We start from the raw sequence: 13,234 nt of genomic DNA on the forward strand, positions 1-13,234 counted from the left end.
ATTTGAACCCCAGTTTCCGTCCCTTCAATATTGGTTTTGTGTGGAGTTTCCTTCGTTTCACTTAGCATAGCCTTCACTTCTCTTATGCGTTTGCTGTACTCAAGCATATCTGTCAAGTCTGTGAGAAACTTTATCACCAGTGTTTTGAATTCTACATCTGTTAGGTTGTCTATATCCTCATCTGTTAGGTTGGCTATCTCCTCATCGCTTAGTTCTCCCACTGGAACCTTGATCTGTTTCCCCTTTTGGGCCATACTTCTCTGTCTTCTCATTCTGACAGGATCCTGTGTTTGTTTGCCTCCACGTCCCAGGTAGAGCTGTCGCTCCTGTTATGTTATAAGGGGCGGAACCTTAAGAATTCATCAGTGCATGGCAACCTGTTTCACCACGTTGTGGCACTGTATGTGTGGGAGGGGTCCGAGAGGCAACAATTCCGCCTGCCCAGCACTCGCCCCTTTTCCAGGCACCTCTCCCACTTCTGCACCAGACTGGTGCTTCTCTAGCTGCTGCCCCAACCATCGTTCCCAGAGTGGGTGGGTCTGCAGGCATTGTAGGACTGTGGGAGCCCTTTAAAGAAGTGGACTCTGCTGAGAGACTGGAAGTTTCTGCCTCCACCCCAACCCCCACTGGTCTGCACTGTAAGAAGCAATGAGGCTTGATTTTCCCCGGTGTTGGGACTGTGAGCTGCGAGGTCTGGTGAGGAGTTGGGAACGCTCCCCACGTGTGCCTCCTGACTTTTTAAAATGTGTGTCTGCGCTTTCTGCGGGCCTGCCACTGCTGCCGCCACCACCGGGTCTTCTCTGCCCCGGCTCCGCCCCTCCTACCTGTCTGGATGAGTATTTCTTCTTTATATCTTTGATTGCTGGACTTTTATGTAGTTTGATTTTCTGGAACTTCTGTTTGTTTCTCATTTTGAGGTAGTTGTATTCCTTCTTAATTGTTGTAGGACGATGCAGTGTGTCTGTCTACACCTCAATCTTGGCCGGAAGTTCCCCAAGGACATTTTAATAATGTTAATTCTTCCTATCCATGAATATGTCATGTGTTTCCACATAGTTATATAATTTTCAATTTCTTTCTTCATAGTCTTATAATTTTCAAAGTACAGATCTTTGCTTAGATTTATTTCTAGGCACTTTATACTTTTTGAAGAAATTGTGAATGAGATTGTTTTCCTAATTTCCTTTTCTGATAGTTAGTTATTAGCATATACAAATGCACCTGGTTTCTGGATATGAATTTTGTATCCTGCTACTTTGCTGAATTCATTTCTCAGCTCTAGAGAAATTTGGAATTCTGTGTGTATAGTATTATGTCATCTGCAAACAAAGACAGTTTGCTTCTTCCTTTCCAATTCAGATGCCTTTTATTTATTCTTGTCTGATTGCTATAGCTAGGAATCCAGTATTATGTTGAATAAGAGTGGTGAAAGTAGACATCCCTGCCTTGTTTCTGATCTGAGAGGGAACACTTGTATTTTTTGCCTGTTAAGTATGATGCTGACAGTGGGCTTGTCATATATGACCTTTATTATATTGAGTTATGCTTTCCCTATTCCCACTTTTATGAGATGTTTATCATAAATTGGTGCTGAATTTTATCAAATGCTTTTTCTGCATCTATTGATATAATCATGTGTTTTTTATCCTTCATTTTGTTTATGTGGTGAATCACATTATTGATTTGTGAATGTGGTACCAACCTTGCACTTCCAGGATAAATCTCACTTGATCATGGTGTATGATCTCCTGATGGATTGCTTTATTTGGTTTGCTAATATTTTGTTTAGGATTTTAACAACTGTGTTCATCAGGAATATTGGCCTACACTTTTCTCTGTTTTATAATGTCTATCTGGTTTTGGAATTAGGATAATGCTGGCCTCATAAAAATGAGCTTGGGAGTCTACCTTCCTCTTGAATTTTTTGAAATAGATTGAGTAGGAGAGTTGTTAGTTCTTGGAATGTTTCGTAAAATTCACCTGTGAGGATATCTGGTCTAGGACTTTGGTTTACTGTAAATTTTTTGATCACTGCTTCAATTTCACCAGGTGCAATCTGTCTATTCCAATTCTATGATAATTCCTGATTTAGTTTTGGAAAATGTGTTTCTAGAATTTTATACATTTTGTCTAAGATGTCCATTTTTTTGTTACTTAGTTGTTCATAATGTTTTCTTACAATTCTTTGTATTTCTTTGTTGTCAGCTGTTATTTCTCCACTTTCATTTCTTTCTTTCTTTTTCTTTTTCTTTTTTTTTTACCCAGCAAGTCTATCATTTGTTTTTATTTAATTTTATTATTTTTTAATTTTATATTTCGGTTTTTCAATTACAGTTGTCCCATTTCCCCCCCATTGTTTCTCCCCATCCAACGCACCCCGTCTCATGCAATCATATCCCTCCCCATTGTCTATGTCCATGAGTCATTTTTACACATTCCTTGACTAAACCCTTCCCTTATCCCTTTCTCTCCCTCCCTCCTCCGCCCTATTGACTGCTAGTCTGATTCTTGTCCTATTTAGTTCGTTTGTTTATGTTGTTCTTTAGTTTCCTGTATTAGGTGATATCATATGGTATTTTTCTTTCTTTGCCTGTCTTATTTCGCTAAGCATAATTCTCTTTAGTTCCATCCACGTTGTCGCAAATGACAGGAGTTCCTTTTTTCTCTCTGCTGCATAGTATTCCATTGTGTAAATGTACCACTGTTTTCTTGATCCACTCATCTACAAATGGGCACTTAGGCTGTTTCCAGCAGTTAGATATTGTAAACAGGGCTGCTATGAACATAGGGGTGCAGAAGTTTTTTTGAATTAGGGTCTTAGGATTTTTCAGGTATAATCCTAGCAGTGGAATCGCTGTTCAAAAGGAAGTTCCATTTTTAGTTTTTTGAGGTAATTCCATACTGTTTTCCATAGTGGCTGCACCAGTCTGCATTCCCACCAACAGTGCAGTAGGGTTCCCATTTCTCCACATCCTCGTCAGCACTTGTTGTTTGTTGATTTGTTGATGATGGCCATTCTGACAGGTGTAAGTGGTATCTCATTGTGGTTTTTATTTGCATCTCTCTGATGGCTAGTGATGTTGAGGATTTTTTCATGTGTCTATGGACCTTCTGTATGTCCTCTTCAGAGAAGTGTTTGTTCAGGTCCTTTACCCATTTTTTAATTGGGTTGTCTGTTTCCTTGATGTTGAGTCATATAAGCTCTTTATATATTTTGGAGATGAGTCTCCTCTCTGAGATATCATTGGCAAATATGTTTTCCCATATGGTTGGTTTCCTTTTCATCTTGCTGATGTTTTCTTTTTCTGAGCAGAAACTCTTCAGTTTGATGTAGTCCTATTTGTTTATTTTTTCCTTTATTTCTCTTGCCATAGGAGATGTATCCGTGAAGATATTGTTACGTGGGATATCTGAAATTTTCCTGCCTGTGTTTTCCTCTAGGACTTCTATGGTGCCACGGCTTACATTTAAGTCTTTGATCCATCTTGAGTTTATTATCGTATGTGGTGTAAGTTGGTGGTCTAGTTTCATTTTTTTGCAAGTCCCTGTCCAGTTCTCCCAGCACCATTTGTTAAAGAAGCTCTTCTCACTCCATTTTATGTTCCTTCCTCCTTTATCAAATATTAGTTGACCATAGAGCCCTGGGTTAATTTCTGGGCTCTCTATTCTGTTTCACTGATCTATATTCTGTTCTTGTGCCAGTACCAGACTGTTTTGATCACAGTGACTTTGTTGTATTTTTTGATGTCTGGTATTGTTATTCTTCCTGCTGTGTTCTGTCTCAAGATTGCTTTGGCTATTCGAGGTCTTTTTTGGTTCCATATGAATTTTTGGAGGATTTGTTCTAGGTCTTTGAAATATGTCACTGGTATTTTAATAGGGATTGCATTGAATCTCTACATTGCTTTGGGTAGTATGGTTATTTTGATGATGTTGATTCATCCCATCCAAGAACATGGTATTTGCTTCCATTGATTTGTATCTTCCTCAATTTCTTTCTTCAATGTTACATAATTTTCAGAGTACAGGTCTTTTATCTCTTTGGTTATGTTTATTACTAGGTACTTTATTTTTCTTGTTGCTATAGTAAATGGTATTTTCTTTTTTGTCTCTGTCTCTGATATTTTATTGTTTGTGTACAGAAATGTCTTAGATTTCTCTATATTTATTTTGTACCCTGCTATTTTGCCAAATTCACTTATGATATCGAGTAGTCTTTTAGTGGAGTTTATAGGGTTTTCTAGGTATACTATCATGTCATCTGCAAATAGTGATAGTTTTACTTCTTTCCCTATTTGGATGCCCTTTTTTTTTTAAGTATATTTTATTGATTATATTGTTACAATAGTTCCAATTTTTCCCCTTTGCTCCCCTCCACCCCGCACCCCCCTTCCCCGACTATCCCCTCCCCAAGTCCATGCCCATGGCTCACCCTTTCATATATTCTTCTTCTTTTTTTAAAAAAAATAATTAATTAATTAGTTAAATATTTTAACAATAAAAAATAACAATCCCTCCCTCTCAGACTTAAGACCATTTACAGTCTTATAAAGTACAATGGACGAAGGTCTCGAGCTCCTCTAGCTGCTTCAAGCTGGACATGGTCATCGTCCTACCTACCCTTGGGTCAAGAAATCCCTAATAAGAGTGGGGGTGTGGAGGGGAGGGTGGCCTTCCCACAAGGGGAAGGATCGTGCAGACTCCAGGTTGGTTGGCTGTCTCTGGACAACGGCATGCTTGGTTTAACAGGCTGGCATCCTTGTTGTATTCTGGGGGCAACAGCGTTAAAGGACATCATTCAATCCGTAACCACTAGATGACAAAAGACAGGTATTAATTTTTCAATGTCCCACATTAGGGAAAAGAAGGGTTTCTTTGGAGGAAGGTATGCCAGGTACATCTCACCTGTCCAAAACCCTTTTGCCCATTATACTTAGTTTGGACTGAGGGAAATATTTTAGGTTTCCCCCCTCTCAGGCCTCTGGGCTCTTTCTGTCCAAGCCATTAGGATAGAAAAGAGAAACCAGTTTTAAAGAGAAGCCCACAGACCACCCCGTTCTTCACCAACCCAGCCACTTAGTTCAGCCAAACCATTGAGTCTCAGGAGGCAGCAATGCAGACAGGATTAAGTGAGGCCTATACGTACAGACAATCACTCAGGTAATGAGATCCTAGGCTTATGCCCATTGAAAACAGAAAACACATGTTAATTTATGTAACATAACCCACATACAAGTCTCTAAATCTGTAGGACTGTCTTTTCAGAAAGACATCCAGTTGCAAGGCATTTGACATTCTTCTCGCCTGTAATTAAACATTTTTGATAATGCTACAGACATAGTTTAATTTTCAAATGAAAACAAATTTTAAATGAAAAGAAACTTTAAAGATGGTTAGCTGCACTACTTTATAGTCTACCACTGGGCATTGTGATCTTCCTTGAATCGTCAATTTTCTCCCTAAGATTACCCTCCTTCTCATTAAAGGGACTGCATTAAATTCATTTTTAATTTATCCTGTTCATTTGCATAAACACAACAAGAGCAGCAAATGATCACTTATGATCTTTAGTTCTGTTTTGCTGGAACTTACGCAAGGAACATTTAGGGTGACCTTCAGTCTGCCCTTCAGGGCACAGAAGTTGAGCCACATACCTGGCATTCAGCCTTGCCTGTAAACACCCGTCTTTTCCAGGTCCTCCTGGTTTTCCATTGTGTCTTAAGGTCCCTTCTAGCCATCTTTCAGGGAAACAACCTTCGTTCCTTCCCTGGAAAGATTGCTATGGACCGCTCATCCATCCAAGGTACCAGGCCTTTTATCTCGTGGACTTTTATTACCTTTGAAAGTCAGTCCCAGTTGCTCAGGGCTTTTTGGTAACAACCAAAGTCCAATCATGTCTCCTTTAGGCATGACATTCCAGTCAAAGTCTTAGTCAAAAAATCGTTATTAACAACTGGTCTTATTAGTTTTATGCAAAGAAATTTAGGTCATTACTTACTTCTTTAGAATGCCAAATTCTGGAGGGATCAGATAGGGAGAAAATATATACAGTGTGAAGGAAAATCCTTGTCCTTCTAATATTCACTGAACTTGCATTTCTATTCTTTATATTTTTATTTTTCCCCCCACTAAAAATTTTTCTGTTTGTTTGTTTTTCCATTACAGTTGTCTCACTTTTTTCCCCCTCTTGCTTCTCTGCACCCTGTCCCTTCCTTCTCCCACATTCAGTCCCCACCCAGTTGTCCATGTCCATGGGTCATTTATACATGTTCTTTGACTAGACCCTTCCCCTTCTTACCACTTCTCTCCCTCCCATCTCCCCCTTTGTTACTGTTAGTTTATTCCTCGTTTACATACCTCTGGTTCAATTTTGCTCATTTGTTTGTGTTGTTCATTAGTTTCCTTTAACAGGTGATAGTATAAGGTAATTTTCTTTTGTTGTCTGGCTTATTTCGCTAAGCATAATTCTCTCTAGTTCCAATCATGTTGTTGCAAATGGTAGAAGTTCCTTCTTTCTTTCAGTACTTATTCATTGTCATTTTCCCCCTTTGTACTCGTGTTCCTCTCTGTCTCTCTCTGTTTCTTCATCTTCTAAAAGCAGACCCTTTAGCATCTCTTGCAATACTGGTTTGGTGGAGATGTATTCTTTTAACCTTCTTTTGTCTTGGAAACTCCTTATTTCACCTTCCATTTTGAATGAGAGCCTTGCTGGGTAGAGTATTCTTGGTTGTAGGCCTTTGTTTTTCATTACTTGGAATATATTTTGCCATTCCCTTCTGGCTTGTAGTGTTTCTGCTGAGAAATCTGATGATAGCCTTATTGGAGCTCCCTTGTATGCTATTAGTTGTTTCTCTCTTGCTGTTTTTAGGATTCTCTCTTTCTCTTTGAATGTTGGCATTTTAATTATGATGTGTCTTGAAGTGGGCCTGTTGGGGTTCATCTTCATTGGGACCCTCTGTGCTTCCTGGACTTGCATGATTCTTTCTCTCTTCATGTTAGGGAAGTTTTCTGTCATTAGTTTTTCAAAGAGGTTTTCTATCCCTTGCTCTTCTTCTTCTCCTTCTGGAATTCCTATGATACGGATATTATTACGTTTCATGTTGTCCTGCAGCTGTCTTAGAGCCTCTTCAGTCTTGTTCAGCCTTTTTTTCATTTTGTTGCACTGACTGTGAGTTTTTGTCTATGTTGTCCTTCAGCTAGCTGATCCGATTTTCTGCTTCCTCTAGCCTGTTTTTAATTCCTTCTACTGTGTTCTTCAATTCAGAGATCGTATTCTTCATTTCCTCCTGGCTCTTATTGATAGCTTCCATGTCCTTTTTGATGCTGGTATAATTCTCAGTAAGTTCCTTATAGTTCTTCTGGAGTTCACTGGAGTTTTTCTGGAGTTCACTGTAGTTTTTCTGGAGTTCTTTGTAGTTTCCGCTGAGCTCATTGAGCTTCTCCATAATACATGCTTTCAATTCCATATCTGATAGTTGGCTCCCCTCTATTTCATTTAGCAGTCTTTCTGGGGACTCTACCTTTCCTTTCGATGGGGGGTTGTTTCTCTGTCTCCCCATTTTTGTGACTCCTATTGTTTGTTGGTGCTTCTTAGAATGATCTGCACTTCCTGGGTCTGCCCCTGGTGGCATCAGATCCTGTAGCAGTCTGGGCCTAGGGAGCCTGTTTGAGACTTCCATGGATCTACTGCCTTTGTCTGTCTCCTTTAGTTGTTAATCTATTCAATCTGTGATTAGCTGTCAGGCTTAAGGACCGTGGGTGTGGCAGCTTAATTCCTGTAGGCAGGGCCTTTGCTTCCCCTCAGGCTGACACCACTTGGCCGGGAATGGTCTGCCTACAGTGTGGGGATGAGTCAGCACTGTACCCGGCCGGCCGCTTCCCCAGCTCTCCCCTCCAAGCCACCACACCAAACTCTCCCCAAGCATTTCCAGTCCTCTCTGTCTTCCCTCTGCTAGTGCCCAGGGTAAGTGGGGGCCAAAATATTTTTGTATGTGATCCGCTTAAGAGCTCTTTTTCTCCAGCTGTTTCTCTCTGGCTAGGAAGAAACCCTGTGGCTTTTCGCTTTTCTCAGCTGGATACTATTTTACTTTCCACTCTGTTGCTGTAGGCTGGGGAGCCCAGCTGGGGGGTTTAGACCTTGCCCTTCTCAGGGGGAATCCCCAGCTGCTGAGCTGTTTCTCAGTCCCTTCAGCTGCCACCTGTGTGAGCCCAGCCAGCCCTTCCGCGTCTCTACACTCCCTACTGGTCACGTTGTGATGTAGCGGCCTTTTTTGTCTCTCCGTGGTTATAAGACTTCTCTCCAGCTGGTGTTCGGTTGGTTATTCCAGATGATTTCTCCAAAATTACGTTGTAAATCCAGACTAGTTCTGGGAGGAAGTTAGTGTAGCTTCCACTTACTCCTCCGCCATCTTGTTTCTCCTGGATGCCCTTTATTTCTTTTTCTTGTCTAATTGCTATGGCTAGGACTTCCAACACTATTTTGAATAAAATTTGAGAGAGTGGGCTGCCTTGTCTTGTTCCTGATTTCAGGGGGAATGCTTTCAGTTTTTGTCCATTGAGTATGATGTTGGCTTCAGGTTTCTCATATATAGCCTTAATTATGTTAAGGTATGCTCCCTCTATTCCCATTTTGCTGAGTGTTTTCATCATAAATGGGTATTGTACTTTATCAAATGCTTTTTCTGCATCTATTGATATGATCATGTGATTTTTGTCTTTCGTTTTGTTTAGGTGATGTATTATATTTATTGATTTGAGAATCTTAAACCATCCTGGCATCCCTGGGATGAATCCTACTTGATCGTTGTGTATGATTTTTTTAATGTATCGCTGGATGCTGTTTGCCAATATTTTATTGAGGATTTTAGCACCTATGTTCATCAGTGATATTGGCATATAGTTTTCTTTTTTTGTTGTGTTTTGACCTGGTTTTGGGATGAGGGTAATACTGGGTTCATAGAAAGAGTTTGGTTTTTTTCCCTCTTCTTGGATTTTTTCGACTGGTTTGAAGGGGGTAGGAATTAGTTCTTCCCTGAATGTTTTGTAAAATTCGTCTGTGAAGCCATCCGGTCCAGGGCTTTTGTGTGCTGGGAGATTTTGGATTACTGTTTCAATTTCCTTCTTTGTTATTGGTCTGTTGAAGCGTTCTACTTCTTCTGGATTCAGTTTTGGAAGGTTATATGTTTCTAGAAATTTGTCCATTTTTTCTAGGTTGTCAAATTTTTTGCCACACATTTGTTTGTAGTAATTTCTTACAATCCATTGTATTTCTGTGGTATCCGTCATCATTTCTCCTCTTTCTTTTCTGATTTTGTTTATTTAGGTCCTATCTCTTTTTTTCTTGATGAGCCTGGCTAGAGGCTTATCGATTTTGTTTATTTTTTCAAAGAACCAGCTCCTAGTTTTGCTGATCTTTTGAATTGTTTCTTTGGTCTCTATGTCTTTTAATTCTGCTCTGATCTTGATGGTTTTCTTCCTTCTTCTTCTCCTAGGCTTTGGTTGTTGTTGTTGTTCTAGTTCTTGTAGCTTTAGGGTTAGTTTTTTTATTTAGGATTCTCCTAGCCTTTTCAGATATGCCTGTATTGCTATGAACATTCCTCTTATGATTGCTTTTCCTGGTCCCATAGGTTTTGGGCTGTTGTGTATTCATTGTCATTAGTTTCCAGAAATGTCTTATTTCTTCTTTGATGTCATTGTTAACGCATTTATTATTTAATAGCATGATATTCATCCTCCATGAGTTTGGATGTCTTTGATTTTTTTCTCTGAGGTTGATTTCTAGTTTCAAGGCATCGTGGTCTGAAAAGATGCTTGATATAATTTCAATTTTCTTGAATTCGTTGAGGCTTGTTTTGTGTCCTGTCATGTGGTCTATCTTTGAAAATGTCTCATGCGCATTTGAAAAGAGTGTATATTTTGGTTCTTTGGGATGAAAAGTTCTATATATATCAGCTAAGTTCATGTGGTTTATTGTGTTGTTCAATGCCTGCATGTCCTTGGTGTTTCTTTGGTTTGAAGATCTGTCTATTGTTGATAATGGAGAGTTGAAGTCCCCTGCTATGAGTGTGTTGCTGCTAATGTCCTTCTTGTGGTCTTCTAGTATTTGCTTTATGTATTTGGGTGCTGCTATGTTGGGTGCAAATGTTTATCAGTGTTATATCTTCTTGATGGATTGTTCCCCTAAGTATTATGAAATGTCCCTCTTTGTCTCTTTTTATTGCCCTTGCTTTGAAATCTGTTTTGTCTGATATGAGTACTGCTACCTCGGCTTTTTTATTTTTTTTTTATGTCTGTTTTCTTAGAATACTTTTTTATATCCCTTTACTTTCAGTCTGTATAAATCTTTTGTTTTGAGGTGTGTTTCTTGTAGACAGCAAATATGTGGGTCCTGTTTTGTTATCCATTCCATTACCCTATGTCTTTTAATTGGAGCATTTAATCCATTTACATTTAAGGTTATTATTTACATGTATTTATTCATTTCCCTTTGTACCTGTGTTCCTCTCTCTTTTTTTTTTTTATTCTTTTTCTTAAAGTGTTCATTTTAGCATCTCTTGCAATGCTGGTTTGGTGGAGATGTATTCTTTTTGTCTTCCTTTGTCTGGGAAACTCCTTATTTCACCTTCCATTTTGAATGAGAGCCTTGTTGCATAGTGTAGTCTTGGTTGTAGGCCTTTGTTTTTTGTTGCTTGAAATATTTTTGACCATGCCCTTCTGGCTTGTATTTTTTCTGTTGAGAAATCGGTCAACAGCCTTATTGGAGCTCCCTTGTATGTTATTTGCTGTTTTTCTCTTGCTGCTTTTAGAATTCTCTCTTTGTCTTTGAATGTTACCATTTTATTTATGATGTGCATTGGAGTAGACCTTTTGGGGTTCCTCTTAATTGGGACTCTCTGTGCATATTGAGCTTGCATAACTTTTTCTCTCATGAGACTCAGAAAATTTTCTGTCATTACTTCTCCTATCAGCTTCTTTATTCCCCGTTCTTCTTCTCCCTCTTTTATTTCAATGATCCAGATATTATTTTGTGTCATGTTTTCCTGTAATTCCCTGAAATCTTCTTCATACTTTTTCAATCTTTTTCATTTTGTTGTATTGTCTGGGTATTTTTTTCTAAGTTGTCCTCTAACTTCAATGATCCAATCCTCTGCTTCGTTTAGCCTGCTTTTGATTGTTTCTACTGTGTTTTTCAGTTCAGAGATTGTGTTCTTCATTTCTTCCTGGTTCTTGTTAATAGTTTCTATGTCGTTTTTTAGGCTGATGTAGTTTTCCATAAGTTTTCTGTAATTTTCTTGGAGCTGTTGGTAACTTTCTTGGAGGTTGTTGTAGTTGTTTTTGAGGTTGTCGAGTATATTGAGCTTCTTCACTACCATTGTTTTGAATTCCATGTCTGACATTTGGGCTATGTCTATTCCATCTGCCTCTCTTTCTGGGGATTCTTCTTTTCTTTACATTGAAAGGCTGTCTGTGTCTTACCATGTTGGATTTTTCTTGTTTGTTATTGCTTTTTGGATTTGTCTGCTTTGACTTCCCACCTTTGTGGTATGAGATTCTTTACGGGAGATCTGGGGGTTTCAGTGGTGCAGTCTCTTTGATCTCCTGAGCCTGAATTTCTCAGGTTACCCTTTATGTCATCTGTTTATGCTGTCCGGTTATATTTCAGATTCTCTTAGGTGGGAACTTCCCTCTGGCTAATTGATTGAGAGTCACTCTGTCCACTTTGTCTTGAGTTCTTTTGTGGAAATGCCATTAAAAATATAAACACACAGCCCAGGCAGGAAACCCATACCCTCAAAAATATCCCCCACCCTCTGTCCCGCTATCGTCAGCCAATGAACCAGTATTAATATAAATGTAGAGAGGTTAGGGCTTTTATACGATAGGAAGAATAGATAAGAGTTGTTTTTAATGAGGAAAAATATTATTTTGAGAGAGAGTATGATAGATTAATAATAGTAGCAAGTAGTGTCGAGACTATGCAAGACACTAAGTAATATGTACATTGTATGTTAATAATAATAAAAGAAAAAGACGGAAGAATGCAGAATATAGTAAGAAAGTGAAATTGTATAGTATTAGATTCATATAGTAATTATATGCTATATATTTAGTGTGAAAGGGAGTCTTAACAAAACAGACAACAAATAAACAAAAATTAAAGTGGAAGGTTGAGAAGCAGAGATGGTATGAAAGAAATTAAACAGATAGTTTAATTTTTTTTAACAAAAGTAAAAATTAAAAATAAGAAATTAAATTTTTTTAATAAAATAAAATACAAATAAGAAAACTAAAATAGAAATAAAAATTTTTTAAAAGTTTTTACTCAGTTCAGTCTTTATGTGCAGTCTTCTTTTTCTGGATCCACAGCTGGTCTATTGAGGTGGGCCAGAGGTTCCTGATCCTGGAGGCAGCTGTGTGCACCTGTGGTGCGATTTTGCTCGTGTGCCCGGGTAACACCTGCGTGCCCGGGTAACACCCACTTGCCCGTGGTAAGCAGGCATGTTTGTTTGGCACCTGTTGGAGCCGGCTGGGGTGCTTGTTCGAGCGTGCACGTGCGCACGCATGGTGGCCTGTGCTCTAGGCTCAGGACTGCTGAGCCGCGTCCTGTGAGTTGGTCTCTCGACCCTTGTGGTGGGGCCCCGGACACTTGTGCATGGTGGAAGTGGGCATCTGTGAGTCGCCACCACCCACTTTTCCCATGCTGCAACCGCCCGCTGTTCCTGCACCCACCTGGGCTGGCACGAGTAGAGCTAGCACAAGTGGGCTATGCGCCAGCCTGGCGCCTATTGGGGCAGGCCAGGGGTATCTGTGCATGGTCTCCTGCATGCCCAGTAGGCTGACCCAGAGCCCATTGGTGTGCTGATCTTATGCTTGTTGGGGTGGGCCAAGGGGCCGGGGACACGTGGCCAATGACCTGGCTGCATGCCTGGGCCAGTGGATGAGGCACCTCCCTGTGCGCGCTCGCGTGACCCAAGGGGAGGGTTGAGGAGTGGGTGAGGGCACCTCTGCGCCTACACTCTTCAAGAATGTCCTGTGACCCCCAACCTTTCCTCCCCTCTCCGCAGCACACAAAAGAAAAATATAAAGAAAAAAACACATTCTTACATACACAGCAGTACGCTGTTTCTTGTCTCAGCACCAGATGCCACCTGGCCCACTCCTGGCTCTGCCAGTGGGCAGAGACTCGCTCTCCTCCTGATTCCTCTCTGGGGAAGCCTGTGGTCACTAAAAACTC

This window comes from Furipterus horrens, unplaced genomic scaffold (genome assembly GCF_987537825.1).
Source record: "Furipterus horrens unplaced genomic scaffold, mFurHor1.1.pri manual_scaffold_17, whole genome shotgun sequence".
In the NCBI taxonomy this organism is placed as follows: domain Eukaryota; kingdom Metazoa; phylum Chordata; class Mammalia; order Chiroptera; family Furipteridae; genus Furipterus; species Furipterus horrens.